At 38.7% G+C, this 17,952-nt stretch overlaps 1 protein-coding gene and 1 long non-coding RNA gene across 7 annotated transcripts in view; one reads left to right on the top strand and one right to left on the bottom strand.

The window, feature by feature from the left end:
• The window catches only part of ESRRG (estrogen related receptor gamma), a 594,635-nt gene that overhangs the window by 13,534 nt on the left and 563,149 nt on the right, over positions 1 to 17,952 (top strand). The window contains exon 1 of one of the 6 annotated variants that reach the window (XM_063613922.1): positions 40 to 175. The exons of the other annotated variants lie outside the window; for them this stretch is intronic. The gene's annotated coding sequence lies outside the window, so the exon portion shown is untranslated. Of the gene's footprint in view, positions 1 to 39; positions 176 to 17,952 lie in introns of those variants that run through there. 6 annotated transcript variants of the gene reach the window in all.
• On the bottom strand, positions 44 to 8,713 carry LOC129458107 (uncharacterized). Its single transcript, XR_008649538.2, has 4 exons — positions 8,384 to 8,713; positions 6,039 to 6,108; positions 4,553 to 4,676; positions 44 to 183 (listed from the first exon to the last, which is right to left on the bottom strand). It is a non-coding gene; the product is annotated as an uncharacterized lncRNA (long non-coding RNA).

Here is a 17,952-nt window from a genome sequence, read left to right as displayed (position 1 = left end):
TGTTCAGTTTTAAAGGGAAAGTCTTTCTTTTCTCCCCCTTCTTCCCCCCTTACCTATTTCCAGCCAACCCAAGTAGGTATCTCCACAAACTTGGCAGGTCCCACTCTGTGCTTCCATGGAGAAGGGCGGCCAATGTGATTCTGGGCAAAGTGTGGTGACTTGTGGATTTTCACTGGTAAGTACCTTTATTTTAGAAACAAAAAGGAAGTCTGTATTTCAGGGCTTCCTTTATGGAAGGTCAAGCTAATTGCGTACTAGAAGTTCTCAAGTCTTGACATAAGAGGAATAGGTCATTTCGTTCCTTAGCTTTTAAATGGTACAACTGTCTTTTCTCTCTCTCTCCCTGTCTCCAGATTAATTCATAAACTCGGTCTTTCTGAAAACTGTTATTTGCTTTAGAAACAACTTCTGCAATATGGTAATAAGCACATGCAGATACTGTGAGAAGTGCTGTGTCCTAACCTCAGAGTTTTCATCCACCCAGATATTTTCTGAGTTCTACGAGGACCAGATATCACAATGATATTTGCATTTCTCTGGTAGAGGTGGTTTCAGTATGTGGAAATGATTGTATTCATAAATTTGCCTTCAACCAAGAAAAATGAGCAAATTGTACCTGTGTTAAGTGCTAACCTCGTGGTTTGTTTGGTGTGCTGTTATCTGCTATGCTTATTTTAAAAACTAAATGAAGAATGTCTAGTAGCCAAATCTGGGGGGAAAAGGGACACTTAGAAGCATAACCGTGTCTTTATCCAGATTTCGAGGTGGACCTAGTCAGTAAACAGCATGCATGCAGGAATGAAGATGCTCAGAGTCACAGTCTCAAGCAACCACAGGCACTTTAAGCAAAGGACTCTGCCTAGGTGTGCTGAGCTTCAAGGTGAAACAGACCTGAACTGGTTTCTGGAGCCATACCTCCTTCCACATACAGATGGTATAAATAATTGCATCATCCTGGAACAAAAGCTAATGTCTCTTTTAACTCCTTTTAACATATAGATTCTTCTGAATAGATGCATCATTGTACATATACAGGTGTCATACTGAATGATAGAATTTCAGGTGTGTATTTTTCTATTAATACCTCTACTGTAATAGAACTAATCAGCACATGAAAAAGCATGAGGGTTATAATTTAGAAGCTCAATAAAATGTAAAAGCATCAACCCCCTCTACGTACACTCCAGATTTTATCTGGCAAACTCTTTGTTTAGAACTGTAAGTGCTAAGTGTTAACATAGCACTTATATTTAAGCTTTTTTTAAAATCAATCTTTTTAAGATGTTGGAGAGCCTTATTGCACGCTTAGACTGAAAAATGTTTCAGAATATCATGGTTAATACTGTGATCTCATGGTGTGTTTTCTATTCTAATACCAGCTATGTTTATCAAAAAGATATAAAAGAATAGACTCTAGTAATTAATGTTGGGGGGGGAAGAGTAATTTGAAGCAAGTGTGGGAACACCAAGTATAAGTGGAGTTTGGGGTAAAATATAATAAAAATATGCTGTTTTTACTTTTCCTCACCTTGATTCTCCAAGCTGAAAGATAGGACTAAAAGTGTTAGGTACAGGGTGATTATGAAGCAAAATATTCAGAGTCAGACATGGGTTGGGGTTTTGCTCTGGACCTAACTATGTTTAAGATTTTTAGGCAAAGTGACTTCACCTACCTGACCTTCTGCATTCTCACCTGTAGAGTGAGGGTAATAATGTATACCAATGTTGGCTGAAAGAGTTACATGAGATAACATATGGAAAGTATTCAGCAGCGTGTCTGGCACAGTAAGTGTCCAGTGAACTGTTGCTGGTTTCATTATTATCTTGACCCTCAAACAACATGGGTTTGAACTGTGCAAGTCCACTTGTGGGTAGATTTTTTTACAACCTAACACCGATCAAAACTACAGTGTTTGTGGGATGCGAAACCCGTGTCCAGAGGGCTGACTTTTCGTGTGTGTGGGTTCAGCAGGGCTGATTGCAGGACTTGAGTATGCTTAGGCTTTGGTATATGCAGGGGTCCCGGAACCAAGGATACTGAAGGATGACTGTATTTTTGATTGAGGAAAAATATCAAGTAGAATCCTGCTCTGTGTGCTTCACAGAGAAGGACACTATTCACACCATTGTTTGGTCCTGTCATAGTGACAACTGTACACCACAGTAGCTTTCATCACTTGGGAGATGGTGATTCATTTTGTAGCATAGTATAGTGTTTTACTTTTAAAAAGTATTTTTTTTTTTTTGAGATATGGTCTTTCTCTGTTGCTCAGGCTGGAGTGCAGTGGCACAATCATAGCTTATTGCAGCCTTGAACTCCTGGGCTCAATTTTTTAAACGTTTTGTAGAGATGGCATCTTGCTTTGTTGCCCAGGCTGTTCTCGAGTTCCTAGGCTCAAGCTATCCTCCCACCTTGGCCTCCCGAAGTGCTAGGATTACAGGCATGAGCCACTGCACCTACCTTATATAACATTGTTATTAAAAACCAAAAGTAATATTTATATTCATTATTTTTTAAATTTTCATGCAAATTACTTAGAAAAACTAGTTGAGTTTTTTTGTTTTGGGGGGGATTTCTGATACTATGAGTATTGAGGCTAAATGCACATTTTATGTATGACTCTATTGGTAGAGTTAAGGCAGAGGAACATTTAAAGGGATTCATGGCTGGGCACGGTGGTTCACGCCTGTAATCCCAGCACTCTGGGAGGCCGAAGTGGGTGGATCACCTGAGGTCAGGAGTTCGAGACTGGCCTGGCCAATATGGTGAAACCCCGTCTCTACCAAAAATACAAAAAATTAGCCAGGCACGGTGGTGGGCACCGTAATCTCAGCTACTGGGGAGGCTGAGGCAGGAGAATTGCTTGAACCTGGGAGATGGAGGTTGCAGTGAGCCAAGATTGTGCCATTGCACTCCAGCCTAGGCGATAGTGTGAGACTCTGTCTCAAAAAAAAAAAAAAAAAAAAAGGCATTCATAATTATGCTAATCCTAAAAGCTTAAAAGTAGGGGTTCACAAAGATAATCATATATACTAAAAAGCAGTAATAATGAACAGACTAGTAAGTATGAAGTGTATATGCTACCAAAGATATATTTCTTGAGAGTATTGTCTACATGTTCACTGTGTCTTTTGACCTTCTTGAAATCTAAGGTCTCATTTTTCTCTCCTGTCCCTCCCTTCTTCTCTTCCCTCCCCTTTTTTCCTTCCCTCTTTTCTTTACTTCTCTCTCTTCTTCCTTTCTTCCTTGTTTTCTCCCTCCTTTTCTTTCTTCCTTCTTTCCTTCCTCCCTTCCAGCTCTTATATATTGTCCCAGCTACATAACATTTCATTTTTATCTGTGAATCAGAGGGTTCAGGGAATGAAAAAAGAGGGACAGGAGACCCACAGTCTTTTGATGCCAGCCCTGGTTTTATAAACGGAAACTTTAAGAGGAGTCAAAAAATCCGTTTTTCTTTCTCCTGCTATTGAACAGGAGAGCCACATTTGAAGTGACCTGCAGACCCCAGGGAAGCCTTGCTCAGTAACTATTTGTTGATTCATTGATTAAATGGCATAGAGAGAAGGGGCATCAAGCACGGAGATCCCCTTAGTAGTGAAAGCTTTGAAACCCCAAGCTGCAATGTGCAGTAGGATGGCTTCTCTGTGACCTTCCAACAACTAATCTCCTTTAAGAACTGAATCAAAGCAGTTAAGAGATTCTGTCAGATGGATTTTGCCTACAGTTGGGTTTTTGGCAGTTGCATGTAGAAGGCAATACATTCTTCATGATACGTTTTTTTTTTTTTTTTTTTTTTTTTTTGTCCAGAAAGGAATGAAGACAAGGTGCCAGCAGAGATCTCTAGAGAGAGACTCATTTAGCCATGGTACTATTCAGGCAGGGACAGCTGCAAGGTGAATGACTTTCTCACACTTCCCAGCCAACCTTCTCTTTAACCACCCTTGTCTGACGCTCCAGTCAACAAGCACATCAGTGCAGTGGGCTTCTCTCTACAATCTTCTTTCCCAAGGGCAGAGAACGTGCCCTTGGGAGATATCATATGACTGGATATCATATGAATGACAATGGCTATTTGTTATGTTTTTCTAGGGAAATCATAGCATGTAGCAAGTTACAGATGAAATTCCTCATTTTAATAGATAAATAAGTTGCTCACACAACACGTGAGCTGCAAAACCAGGGCTATGACTTGCGATTTCAGATTCCCAATCTAGTACTTTGTTGAGAGCTTCTGCTTTCTAATAAATAGATAACAAAAGAGACAGCTTGTGTCATAGGAGAACACACACACACCCAGTTTAGACAATAGTAAAACTATCTTAAGGGGACTGCTCAAAAGAATCATTATAAGTCTGGTTCAAATCCTGAAGCTATAATTTCAAAATTCTGCAATCCTTGGGAAAGATGCTTAGCCATTCTGAGCAGTGGTTCCCTTTGTTGTAAAGCTGGGGTTAAAATAGTTATAATGTCTATATTTTAGGCCTATTTTGAGGATTAAATAGGATTATATATTTAAAATGCCTATTTCAGTGATTAACACAAAATAAATACCAGTAATATTATTGTACTCTTCTTTCCCTCTTCAGGTCAGTGATATATGGTAGAATTATGAGAACAGTCTTATAAGTATGCCTCTGGAATGGTGTAGCTCAGTGGTTTTCAACATTTTCTTCTGCTGTAACACATACAGAAAACATATATGAAGAATCACCACATCCCTGGCATAGAGTGATCAATATATAGTAATATGATGGTGGTGATGATAACTGTGGTGGTGATGACAGAGATGCTGATGCTGATGGGTGACATGCACATACCACAGATGAGCACTAGACTCTGAGTAATTCCAGAGCTTTAGCTTGGATTGCACTGCTTTCTTTTCTACACTAGAGAGGAAATCTGAATATTACTGAGCATCAATAATTACATTATAAGTGCAACTGCACCCATTTAAATTAAAAAGAAAATAATCAGCAGACTCCAGTACTTTATTACTGGTAACAAATTACTGGCAACATACCAGTTGGTTTAGAAGATGCCATCTTTCCTGGAGGAAGATGATTTTGGAACATGCTGTACCTCAAAGCTCTAGAACTAGACCCCAGGGGTTTGAATTCTGGCTCATGTATCTGCGATGACCTAGGGAGTAACTGAACTACTCTTCATCTCTCTTTCCTCATCTGAAATTGAAATAATACTTATACCCACTTCATTGGATTGTTGTGAGGATGAAATGAATGAACACATGTAGATTACCAAGAAAACATCTGGCATACAGTAAGCATTCAGTGAGTATTAGTCATTATTGGAGGTTTTTGTCTCCATGCTATTTGATGGGCAGCATCGTATTTTGAAATTCTCCCTACAAATTGCCAATATTGAAGTTAGTCAAGATGCCATTAATACATAAAACTGATTTTTAGTTTTAACATAATAGTATCTGCTCCTTACTGTTCACTTACCATTTAACCAGGCATTAGGCTATGTGTTTTACTGGTATCTTAATCGATATAATTCTCTCATTACTCTTATCAGGTAGATATTGTTACCCCTATCTTATACATGAGAAAATTGAGGCCCCAAAAAATGATGAAACTTGCCCAAGTTCACACAGACTAATAAGTGACAGAGCCAAGCCTCAAATTCATAAACTTCCCTACATATATACATATTGCTTCATTAAGTTAGAGAAAATTTGCAGGGCTTGTGGGAAAGGTGTTTTTGTTTGTTTGTTTGTTTTTTGCTTTTTTGCAATGAAGGAGAGACACAATACATAACTGCATTTATTCTAGGGTATTCAGAAGTCTCATAGCAGAAACATGGAAGGCAATCACAATAAAAAGCAATTTAATTTTGCTATTTAATAATCACAGAAATATCACAGAACTCAAATTTAATTCTGTCTTGTGAAGAAGAAGAAATGGCAGTGGTGGACAAGAATAATGGGAAAATGAGGAGAAGAAGGAGGAGGAAGAAGAGAAAGTGGAGAGAAGGAAAGAAAGAGAAAGGCAGAAGTAGGTGTCTCTCAACAGCTCACCAGTTCTGGAAGTAGACCGTCTGGGATCCTCATCTCCATTTCAGACATTATTTTGTCCAAGGTAACACAACTAGAAATAGTGGAATTGAGATTTACATTATGGTATTTTACCTTCAAATCAAGTGAACTCTTCTACTCTATTTTGCTATCTTTTGAGACAGAGATTCATGTAAAAATATAGACACAGAAAGGGGCATGGAGAGAAAGAAGTATAGGTACATTTATGTGAGGACAAACAATGTTAGAAGCATTATTTTGCTTTTTCAGATTTTAACATTGGTCGGGAGTGGTGGCTTATGCCTGTCATCCCAGCACGTTGGGAGGCCAAAGTGGGGTGGATAACCTGAGGTCAGGGGTTCGAGACCAGCCTGGCCAATGTGGTGAAACCTTGTCTCTACTGAAAATACAAAAATTAGCCAGACCTGGTGGCACATGCCTATAATCCCAGCTACTCGAGAGGCTGAGGCAGGAGAATCGCTTGAACCTGGGAAGCGTAGGTTGCAGTGAGCCAAGATCATGCCACTGCACTCCAGCCTGGGCGATAGAGTGAGACTCCGTCTCAAAAAAAAAAAAAAATTAACTTTGGAGATTTTCTAAAGTCATGTTGTACTTTTGCAAATATAGACATAAATTAATCTATATTAGAATACTAGGTGTTTAATACTATTTGATGATTTTTACTTTAAAATGGCTTTTACTTCTCTTAATTGATTTTTTAAAATATTGTGAGCTAAATAAGTCACATTCTTCCCAATTTTACAGATGAAGAAACTGAGTTATGTAGTTTCCCTAAGATCACAGCAACTTACAGCCAAAATGAAAGTCATTCTCTGCATTTTACCCCCACTTCCTGGACCCTTGCCCGAGAAAGATTTTTCTCTCTACTTTGTTGATCTCTTCCCATTAGAATCAACTTATAGGAACTTGGGGACACGTGGGTGGAGGAGAGTCACATCTTTGTATATAATGAGGGTCTTCCTGGGAAATGGAAATAGGTGACCATTTTTTTGCAGGTTTTGCTATTGCCTTTGTGTCTGGGACACCATCATCTGGTCTTTAAGGAATGATGTGAGGGCTGTGATTTACATTATTTTTTTTCTTAGAATCCAGGCTGGGGCCTGGAGGGAATCCTGTCCCTTCTTGTGCTGTAGCTTCCTGGAGTCTACCAGACACTATGGTGTCTTCCCTAGAGAGTTGCCTGCTGCTTCTGTGATGTGGCCGACTGGCACTCTGTGGAGCAGACAAATTCCCTTCTGAGAGGTACTTCCTGCTTTGCATGTTTGTTTTGAAGATGTGGGTTTTGGTAAGCATAGGGGACCAGTAAAAGAGGAGAGGCCCTAGACTGTTGAATGAGAAATGAGATGAAATATAAGTCAGAGTGGAAGGAGGAAGATGAAAAGTCCTTGTATTTCCAAGGTTAAAGTCAAGGTTAGGCAACCTTCTTAAGTCAGTTTAATTATTGTATTAGGGTTCTCTAGAGGGACAGAACTAATAGGAGCTATCTATATATATGTATATATATCTATTTCTATATCTATATCTATCTATCTATATACATACACTTTATTATATACATATATATAAAGGGGAGTTTACTAAGTATTAACTCACATGTGATCACAAGGTCTCACAATAGGCTATCTGCAAGCTGGGGAGCAAGGACAGCCAGTTTGAGTTCCAAAATTGAAGAACTTGGAGTCAATGTTCGAGGGCAGGAAGCATCCACCACAGAAGAAAGATGTAGACTTTCACGTTTTTCTGCCTTCTTTATATTCTAGCTACCCTGACAGCTGATTAGATGGTACCCAAACAGATGAAGGATGGGTCAGCCTTTCCCAGTCCACTGACTCAAATGTTAATTTCCTTTGGCAACACCCTCATAGACACACCCAGGATAAATACTTTGCATCCTTGAATCCAATCAAGTTGACACTCAGTATTAACCATCACAGGTGTAATCCCTGAAGTTAGACCATTAGTCAAAGGCCCTAAGTTACTTCTTGGGAAAATACTGGGAACTGCCCAATTATTCTTTTAAAATGCTGGACGTGGAGGGGAAGGATTAAAGTTAGGCATTGGAGTATTTTAATGCTATAAGGGAGAAGAATGATTGGAAGGGGGAAAAAGTGATCACTTTTTACCTTTTTCTTCAGAAGGTCATATGACCAGCTCTGAGTAAAACTGCTTGAGAATAATTGTGCTTGTTGATTAGATGATTGCTTTCTTATCGTTTCCACTGAAATAACATGCAAAACTACTCCCTTCTACTGTTTTTCTCAATGTATTTCTTCTAATAATACATGATATTTTTGTAGTGAAAGTTTATGAAGTCACAACTTAGGTACCTGTCTTTTAGAGCTGAGTGAATTTAGTAAGATTATGTGGCTTGTTCAGAGTGACACGGCTTGTTAAAAAAATATAGCAGAAGACTAGAAGTGGATTTTCTGACATCTAGATCCAGGTTGATTTCACCTCTTAGAGATTCCAGTCTTGGAAGAGGGTTGGCGCAGGAGTGGACTGGAGATTAAGTGTGAAGAAAGTTAGGAAGGGGATTAAACACCCCTGGAGATGTTAAGAAAAAAAAAAAAAAAGACTCCTAAGATCATATTGTGTATTGAGTGTGGTATCCATGGCTACCAGATGGTGCAAGGATTCTGACTTGGTCTTCAATTAAATTAAATTAAAGAAAGGAGACAGGGAAGGGTACAGCGGCTTCTGAAGGCTCACATAGGATGCAGATCACTTATTTTCCCTCCTGGGTCCTCAGGTTTTCCTGTCATTGTGAGATCATGTGGTAGCATGGAAATCGTAATCTCTGCTCTTCAGAAGATGGAATTGAGGTAGCTCTACGCAAAGAGAAATGACCTTGTGCTTGAAAAGTGTTTGTCTGCAGTCCTACCCACTTTACCATGTAATAAGAGAGTAATCCCTGTCAGTAACATCATCTTAGAACGAGAAGGAACAACCAAATGAGATCTAGTGTGTGTGGAGATGGTGCAACATTCTTTCATCAAAGCGACTAATACCCTTAGGGGAATTGGCTTGATACTTTGCCAAAATGTGGGTGTCAGTGCTGTGGGGTTTTTTTTCCCCCTTTGAAATGAGACTTTGTTAGTCATGTGGTTATCAGAAGGTGAAAAAATGAATGTGTGTCTTCTCTCACATGAACTCTATTAATATCAGTTAAGTAAGATCCTAATACAGCTCTGTGTATTAGGTTGGATTTCTTGGCCTGGGTTAATTCTAAGACTATTACAAAGAAGTTATGTCTTATGATAATGGCTCTGAAATCTTCAAGTGGCATTAGCCAGCATTCGACCGTAGATTCCAGGTAGACCGTTTATTCAAGCTATTACTGATGCCTCAAAAATACCGTATGTTACTGGCAGACTGAACAAACTGGTGTCATATAGATGTCAACTCTTTGTCCTCAAACCATCATTAACTGGTAGCAACTAATATTTCAACATTACTTTTAGAGTGTCAAGCTATTATTTATCATATGTGCAACAGCTATGTTCAGTTGAAGGATACATGCTTATAAGCAAAATGGTCTTTGGTTTACCTTAGTGTTGTTTGTACATTCGAGTTGACTCTGTATTTCCCTCCATTGGATTATTTAATAATCAATTTAATTTTGGGAAAGTTTCACTTTAGTACTCCTAGAAATTAGAGGGAAATATTGCCTACATTCATTTGTTATGTTGCACAGACACAGTACACAGTAAAGGTAAAAGATAAAGGATCAATTCTTATGGATCTCATAGTTCCAAGCTTTTAAGGCTGTATTATAGAAACTTTGTAATTATTGTGGGTAATCTTGCAGAAAATTAAATGTTGAGTTTGCATATGTGAACAAGTTTAGACTATTTTGCTCACCATAACTTGTTAGTGCCAAGCATCTCACTGTTCCTGTTAGGCAATGGGTTTCAGTTTACTTCTAGTAAAATGCTATTTGTGGCGTAAGTGAAATCCTTGGTGACAGCATACCATCTCACATTTGAGGCACATTTTAGAGAACTTATGTCTGTCTTTCATTCGTCTATTTCAAAATGGCTCAGACTAGTGGTTCTCAGGGGCAATTTTGTCCCCCAAAGGACATTTTGGCAATGTCTGGAGAGATTTAGGATTATTAAGACTGGAAGAGGGTGCCACTGGCATCTAGTGAATAGAGCTCAGGGATGCTGCTAAACATCATGCAGTCCACAGGGCATCCCCCCACACAACAAGGAATTGTCCAGCCCCAAATGTCAACAGTGCCTAGGCTGAGAAGCCCTGCTCTAGACACTTACAAAGTTTAAAAGGTAAGAGAGAAAGTAGGTAGCTTAAATATTTTCATCCTTTTTAAATGGCTGCTTTCATGATTAGAATTCTCCCCATGGGAGGCCAGGCTCAGTGGCTCATGCCTGTAATCCCAGCACTCTTGGAGGCTGAAGCAGGTGGATCGCGGAGTCAGGAGATCAAGACCATCCTGGCTAAGACAGTGAAATCCTGTCTCTACTAAAAATGCAAAAAATTAGTGGGCACCTGTAGTCCCAGCTACTTGGGAGGCTGAGGCAGGAGAATGGCATGAACCTGGGCGGCAGAGCTTGCAGTGAGCCGAGATCGCGCCACTGCACTCCAGCCTGGGCGGCAGAGCAAGACTCCGTCTCAAAAAAAAAAAAAAAAAGGAATTCTCCCCATGGGATATAGAATACAGATGAAAACTACAAACAAGCCACATATTTGCTTTAAAAATATTTGGCATGTAATATGTGTGTTGTGGCTAATTGAGCCACATTTAACAACAGCAGCACAACAATATCAATAGCTACGACTTATAGAGAGCTTACTAAATGTACCAGACACTGTTCAGCGTGACTGTCCACATGATAATTCAGCTATTCCTCAAAGCAACGCCACTGGGGAGGGACAATGACTGTGCCCTTCAGTCTCGGAGTATGTAGGAATATGGTGAGCTCCTGATAGAAAATGTAAGGAACAGGGCAATGACAACACAATACTTGGAAGTGGGAAGGCTTTATTTTTCTAAATGCCCCTGGTCGCTCAAGCTTTTATTCTATGGTGTTACTATTGCGAAAGTGCTTCTCTGGGAAACGAGGACTGCCATCATAAAGTAGGTTTATATTTGCTTCTAGAGGGAGAAAAAGAAAATGATTGTGTAACTCTCTCTTTGCCAGTTCTGCAGCTGTTCCCATGAATGTCTGTCTTTTCCTCCCCAAAAGCTATATGTGACTGAACTGGTCTTCAGGTTCTGTGTAAATGGCAGACAGTATCCAGAGTGGCTCAGTCTTGTAAATATGAAGGGGTCACTCCTACCTGTGGCTGTCACCTTTTAGTTGACTGTTCTTTAAGCCTCCTTCCCAGCATTTTCAGAAGAGAGATGAGGCTGTCCTTTTAGATTTCATCATCAGGGTGGGTCAGATCCACTGAAACCTCATGTTTGAAAGAGAAATAGGTAAAATTTCTCTAAGCAAGCCTCATGGGAGATTCTCCAAGTACACCTTTAACAACAGAATTTTCCCTAGAAATGCCACATTGAAAGTCATATTCCCAGTGGAGATTTCTATGGGAATTGGGAAGTTAACTAGATTTGCTGTTTTCACACCTGCTGAGGGTTTTGAGTCTAGGGAATTAAGTTTGTCATAGCTAGATATTTTACCTTTGCCAAACCAGTCTATTGTATTAAACCTAAGTTGCCATCAAAAACTGGAAGGGAAAACATCACAAATCACTAGAAATATATCAGCATTCTGAGCAGCAGAATTTATGGGGCATTAATGGATATCCTAGGCTATTTATCTTTCTAGTAGCAGTTGAAACACCTCTGCCTTTTTCTTAATATAACAGGGCTTCCCGTCAAGGAGCTATAGAGTCCCCAAGCCTGGTACTTGAGTCAGGAAAATGTGGCATTCTCACATTTGTTTTGGAGCTCTAATGCTCCAAAATTATAGGAGGGACTATAATTTCTTTTTCTTCTCTTTTTGTCCCTACTTCTTCCTCATTAAAAGCCCAGAGTAAAACACAGTCAGGATATATTGAGGTTTAGGGAGTTTGTGCAGGGTCTAGCATAACCAGGGTAGGGTAGAGAGTGGAATAGAAAGAGACTCATTTCACATGTCCTTTATCCCCTTCTGACTCACAGGACAGCCATATTTCATTTACTCATAGTGGGCTTCTCCGTGCCTAAAGGCTGATCTCTACGTGAAATTTATTAGTGCAAGTTGTAATACACTTGGTAAGGAATGCCTGTATTTTGGACAACTTCTGATATTTTGTACCTGTTAGCTGTAGCCTTTTCTCAATCTCCTGGCCTCAATCACTCTTGTCTTCTGTGGAGGGAAGGCGTGAAAAGCAGGTGAATTAAACACAGATCAGGAAGGACTGCAGCTTCTTTGAGACTTCTCTCCATGGTGCTCTGTGGGTCCATTTGTTAGGGGCACATGTGGCTTCTGCACATGGCTTTGCCACTTATTAGCATGTGACCGTGGATCAAGTTACTTAACATCACTCAGCCTCAGTTTCTGTGGTTATAAAATGAATCAAATTATATATATGTGTGCATATATTTTTCATCATTTGCTCTTCAAAACATACATATATGTACTTATATATATGCACATATATACATATCGTTTAATCTTCACAACATACATATATACATACACATATGTATACACATAACACATGCATGTAATGTACATACAACATATATACACATACAATATATACATATATACATACAATAGCTATACGTGTATATATACATGTAACATATATGTATGTTGTGAAGATTAAATAATGAAAAATACACACATATACTAAGCCCTTGTGCTTTGCATATTTTACAAATATATATATATATAGGGTGTGTATATATCTATTGTGTATATATACACACACATATTTATTGTGTGTGTTTATATGGTGAAGATTAAGTGACATAAAATATACAAAGCACCACAGGGTTTAGTAGTTTCTGGGTAATAGGTGCATACCACTGGAGTCCTGAGAAACTTGCTTCAGTCTTTACCTTTCTAAGAAGTGTAGTCTGAGAACCACAAATTTTGAATCACCATTATACTCATTAAAATGCAGATTTTATGTCTCTACCCCAACGCTTTGAGTAAGACCCTCTAGAGGGTGGGGTCCAGTAACTGGTATACTTAGAAACACCTCTTATGATTCTGATGCACTCCAGAGTTTGATGATGTCTGGGTCAGCTGGTTTCTCTTTCCACCCTGTGATGCTCTTTCTCTTCTGCCTCAGGATAGCTTTATCTAGAGAGTTTTAGCTTCTCTAGTTGGAGGTTCTTCCTACCCAGGTGGAGTCTGTCTTTGAGTCTGTTAACTCACTATCCCAGTTTATAAGCAGCCCTTTTTATGGTAGGCCCCACGTGGTTGGGTAACCTAACTGATGTGATAATGAGGACGGACTAAAGGTCAAGAGATTGTTAACATGTATGAGGAGATTGTAGGCTTAGCCTATCAGGTGAGGGAAAGGTTAGCGTACCAACTGTCTCCACACTTCAAAGCATGTAGCTAGTTTGCTGCACTAACTTAATTATCTGTGCTATTGATATCTTTGAGGAACATATCTATACCCTGGATACAGTTACTTCACAGTAGGAGATAGCAGGAGGTGGCTTGCTCGGTTGCCAACTTCCTAAAATGCTTTTTAGAGTCAGCTGGGTTGCTTAGTCCTCTCTTGCTCTTGGATTAAATATAAAAATAACTATGTAAAGCATATCAGCCCTCTTTTCCCTGTCTGCTGAAACTGCAATCTCCTATGCTTTTTCTAGAACCCATTAAATAGGGAGGAGGAGGAGGAGGGGAAGGGTAACAATATATAAAACCCCAAAGTCCCAGATCAGATATTCTTCTTGAATGGATCCTGCTGTTAGATCTCAACGGAGGTAGAAAACAGCTGGTCACATAGGTATATACTAGAGTTCCTTCTTGATTATTTAAGAGCTGATGAAGTAGCGTGCACCTTATCCTTGTTTTCATGATCTTCCTGCTCTCTGTAGCCATATTAGTTTTATTGCCATCTTCACCAGAATCCTGGAAGGGAAAGAAATACAACCCAAACCAGGTGATGTTTTCATTTCCAAGCCGTTAAAGTGTTTGATGTTAAGAAACATTTGAAACTGTAGACTGAAGGGAGGTATTCGTTTGTACCTAGTTTTCACTGATCTAAACTGGCCCTGTCTTGTTACCACAAAACCAGTAGTGCTGGTTGCAGAGGCTTTCCAAAGAGAAGACCTCAAGCTCTGACACTCCTGTTTGGTTTTAGCTCTTGAGAACAGATTTTTCTCTGCCAGATGTTACTTTAATTTCTTACCTCCTCACAAGGAGTATTTTTGTGTGAGTGTGCCTGAGTTGTGGACATTATTTTGGAGCAGCTGATTCTGTTGACTTTTTTAGAAGTGCTGTGATCTCAAATGTAGAGACAGGATTACCCAAACCCCTCACTGCACCAAAATTGAATACAGTGCCCTGTTCTTTGACACCAAAATGTGTCCTGCTGTTGTAAAGGTAGGGTGTTTAACAGGCAGAGGCCAGTAGAGAAATTTCCAGCTTTTTATCCTTCTCACTCTTATAAAGTCTCTCACACGGTATGTCATTGCTTTTAAAACATGGTCATTTTAATGATAAAAATGCTGTGGAGAGAGTGCCAGAGTGACATGCAAAACCAGCTGTGGCATCCTGCGTGACATTCCAAATATTAATACAAACAGAATTAATTCACACGCCAGGGGTGTCTCAGGAATCCATTTTAAGTTGGCACTTAACTTGGGCTTGAGATTTCCCTGTGACTGCCCATGTTGAAAAATGTTTGCTAAACAAGGCAGTGCTGGGCTGCCCTCGATCTATAAATTCACTCAAACTAATTCATTAACGAATGCTTGATTTTAACTAGAAGCAAAAATAGGTTAAAATGTAGATGGCTGTTTCATGTCGTTGGTGAGCAGGGAGGTTTTTTGCAGATGTTATACCTGGGACAATACTCTGAATTTATCGTATTTGTTTTATTTTGAGGAAAGCACATAGATGATATATTTATTATTAGTGGATTGTTTAATTGCATAATTTCTTAGTTCATTAAGGATTTACTCTAGGTTTTTACATATATCTGATTTGTAGATACAGTAAAGAGGTGGTATCTTGGCATTAAATTTAGATTGTGGCAATGCTTAGGCTGGACAAAAGTAAGACATTCTGTGTCTTTCTAGTTCTCCCCTGGCCTTGTCTTTCTATTTCTGCACAGCGAATTTAATAAAGAAACTATCTTGGAGTAATAATTCCTACAAGCCCTGGACATTCCTTTGGGGGAAGAGGACTGACCTTTTCCTGTTTTTAATAAAACCTCTGTGAATTTGGGCTTACGTCTTCTACAGTCCGGTGCAACTGTCTTTTTATTCCATATTTAAGTGTGGGGGGAGCCCATTTATATCCTTTGAATTGGAAGCGTGAAAGCAGTCCTAGGCAAGATGGCTCCTGTGAGGTTTGCATTACTCATGCCTGTTAAATTTAGTACTTATTTACATGCATTTAGCTATTTTGATACATATTCTCTCTCTCTTTGGGGGCTTAAATTTCGTTATCTATTTGCGATTTCATACTCCACCTCTTTCTAAAGGAATTGGGAAGGTAATGCTTTGGTAATAGGGGGTCGAATTATGCTCTGGTGATAGGCAGCTTGTTTTATCTTAACTGTGACACCGGCAATTTTAAAAGCTTCATTTTTGTTTTTGTCTTGAACAAGGAACATTTTACACATTGTTAACTCCTGAAAATCCCCCTGGATAGATAATTTGGAATGGAAGAACTTAAGACCTTTTTTGAGGGGAAAAAAGAACAAATCCACAAAATCCCTTATGATTATTCTTTGTGGTCACTAAAAATATTTAACTTACTAAAAAAAGAGACTACCCATGAAAGTTTGATATATTTCAAAATAGAATAATGGATATAAAGTAGTTATTTCTAAGGAATATCTTCTCCACAATCTCAAGAAGATTCCTGTACATTTGTTTTGAGCGTTCAGGCACTAGGAATTCTCAGAGGCATTTATTCCCTTTTTTCTATCTATCTATCTATCTATCTATCTATCTATCTATCTATCTATCTATCTATCATCTATCTATCTATCATCTATCTATCTAGTGTTCAATATCGTTTTGATTTTATTACTCAAAGTTGACTTTTTTCTTCTGGGTCCTAGCCTATTCTCTGAGAAATTGAGGAATTTAGATGCTTGAAAAGGCAAAAATCTTAGGATAAACTTAATTTTATATGCATGGCACAGCGAGTGGGTTTCTATTAAATCACAATAAACAGGGTTAAGGTGGCTGAATCCACGAACATGGCACCAACCCATCACTCTTCACCTGCCTGGCACTACTTTTATAGCAAGGGTTTATTTTGCATCATATTTCTTTAGCTCTCTCATCTTAATTATCCAAATAGGAGAATCAAGTAAATGGAGGAGACATTAAGAAGTTCAGAGGAAAGGGGGAATTGCTGGACTCATGAAATCTTTTAAGTGAGTCTACATTATCTTCCAAATTAAATATAACTTTGCAATGATATTTGTGAACCTTCACAACATGACTTCAATCATGATTTGCTGACATTATTTTCCACTTCAACCATGTGCTTTACACTGTCTTCTCAGTAGGATATTGGATGGCAGTGAGAAACTCATAGTCTTTTAAAAATATATATATTTTTGTAATTAAAACACATAGAGAAATCCACATGAATACAATGCATGGCCTAGTATATTGTATGTTTATATATTGTATTAATGTTGCATAAGTATATACATATATATGCATATTATATATGTATTGTATGCTGGCCAGGACAAGAGATAGAATTTTGCCACCCCCAAAACCCCTTCATGTGCTTTACCCAATTATAGTCCTTTGTATTCTTCATAAGTAATCATACTATTGTAATAATAATTTCTTTGTATTTTAAAAAAGTACATTTGCCACCCAGTGTGCATCCTCAAACACTCTAGTCTAGTCTTTCCCATTTAAAAAATGACAAGCCCTTGAATGCTCTTTTAATCATTAAGTTCCTCCTTAATTCCTTTTATTTCCTTACAATTTATCTATTGAGGGACCGGAGCCATTTGACCTGTATAGTTCTTCTGAGCCTGAGTTGTATATATTATATACTCACAGTGCAGTTTGATATGTCCCTCTGCCCCCTGTATTTCCTGCAAATTGGTACCTGGGACTGGATCACACTCAGGCTGGATCCCTTTGGCAAGACTATAGGTGGTGGTTGGAAAGACTACAATCATTACTGAAGTTCAAACAGTTCCACGTTAGCCAGCAGGGGCAACAGCAAGTTGGTTCTTGAGTCCTTTTGTCATAGCCTTAAAAGCTTTTGATAGCTCTCCTGCTATGGAGCAATATAAGACCCTTCAGGCATATCTATACATTTCCTCTCCTAGAACTGAAATCAGCCATTTCTCCAAGAAGCTCTGCTTTCTTTGGGTAAGAAATGTTATTTGAAGACTACAATCCAGGTGCTAGGGGTGCTCGTTGGTACTGGGTTGGTCATTGTTTCTTAACATTTGTAGAGGAAAGAATTGGGGAGATTTATAAAAACTATATAAACTAATAAAATAAACTCTATGTAGTTATATACTATGGTTATACTATAGCTTACTTTATTATATAATCACCATAGTTATTATATAATATATCATAATTATTATATAATAGTAATGTAATAACTAGTATAGTTCGCCTAAGCCTGAGTTCAGGCTCACAGTGCCGTTCAGTATGTTCCTCTGTCCCCTGCATTTCTTAGAAATTGGCACCTGGGACTGGATCACAGTCAAGTTTGATCCCTGTGGATATATAGTATATTATTATATAGTATACTATAGT

The sequence above is a fragment of the Symphalangus syndactylus genome, chromosome 19, assembly GCF_028878055.3.
Source record: "Symphalangus syndactylus isolate Jambi chromosome 19, NHGRI_mSymSyn1-v2.1_pri, whole genome shotgun sequence".
NCBI lineage: Eukaryota > Metazoa > Chordata > Mammalia > Primates > Hylobatidae > Symphalangus > Symphalangus syndactylus.
The sequence above is the reverse complement of the archived record's forward strand: the minus strand, read 5'-3'. Positions and strand labels throughout refer to the sequence as shown.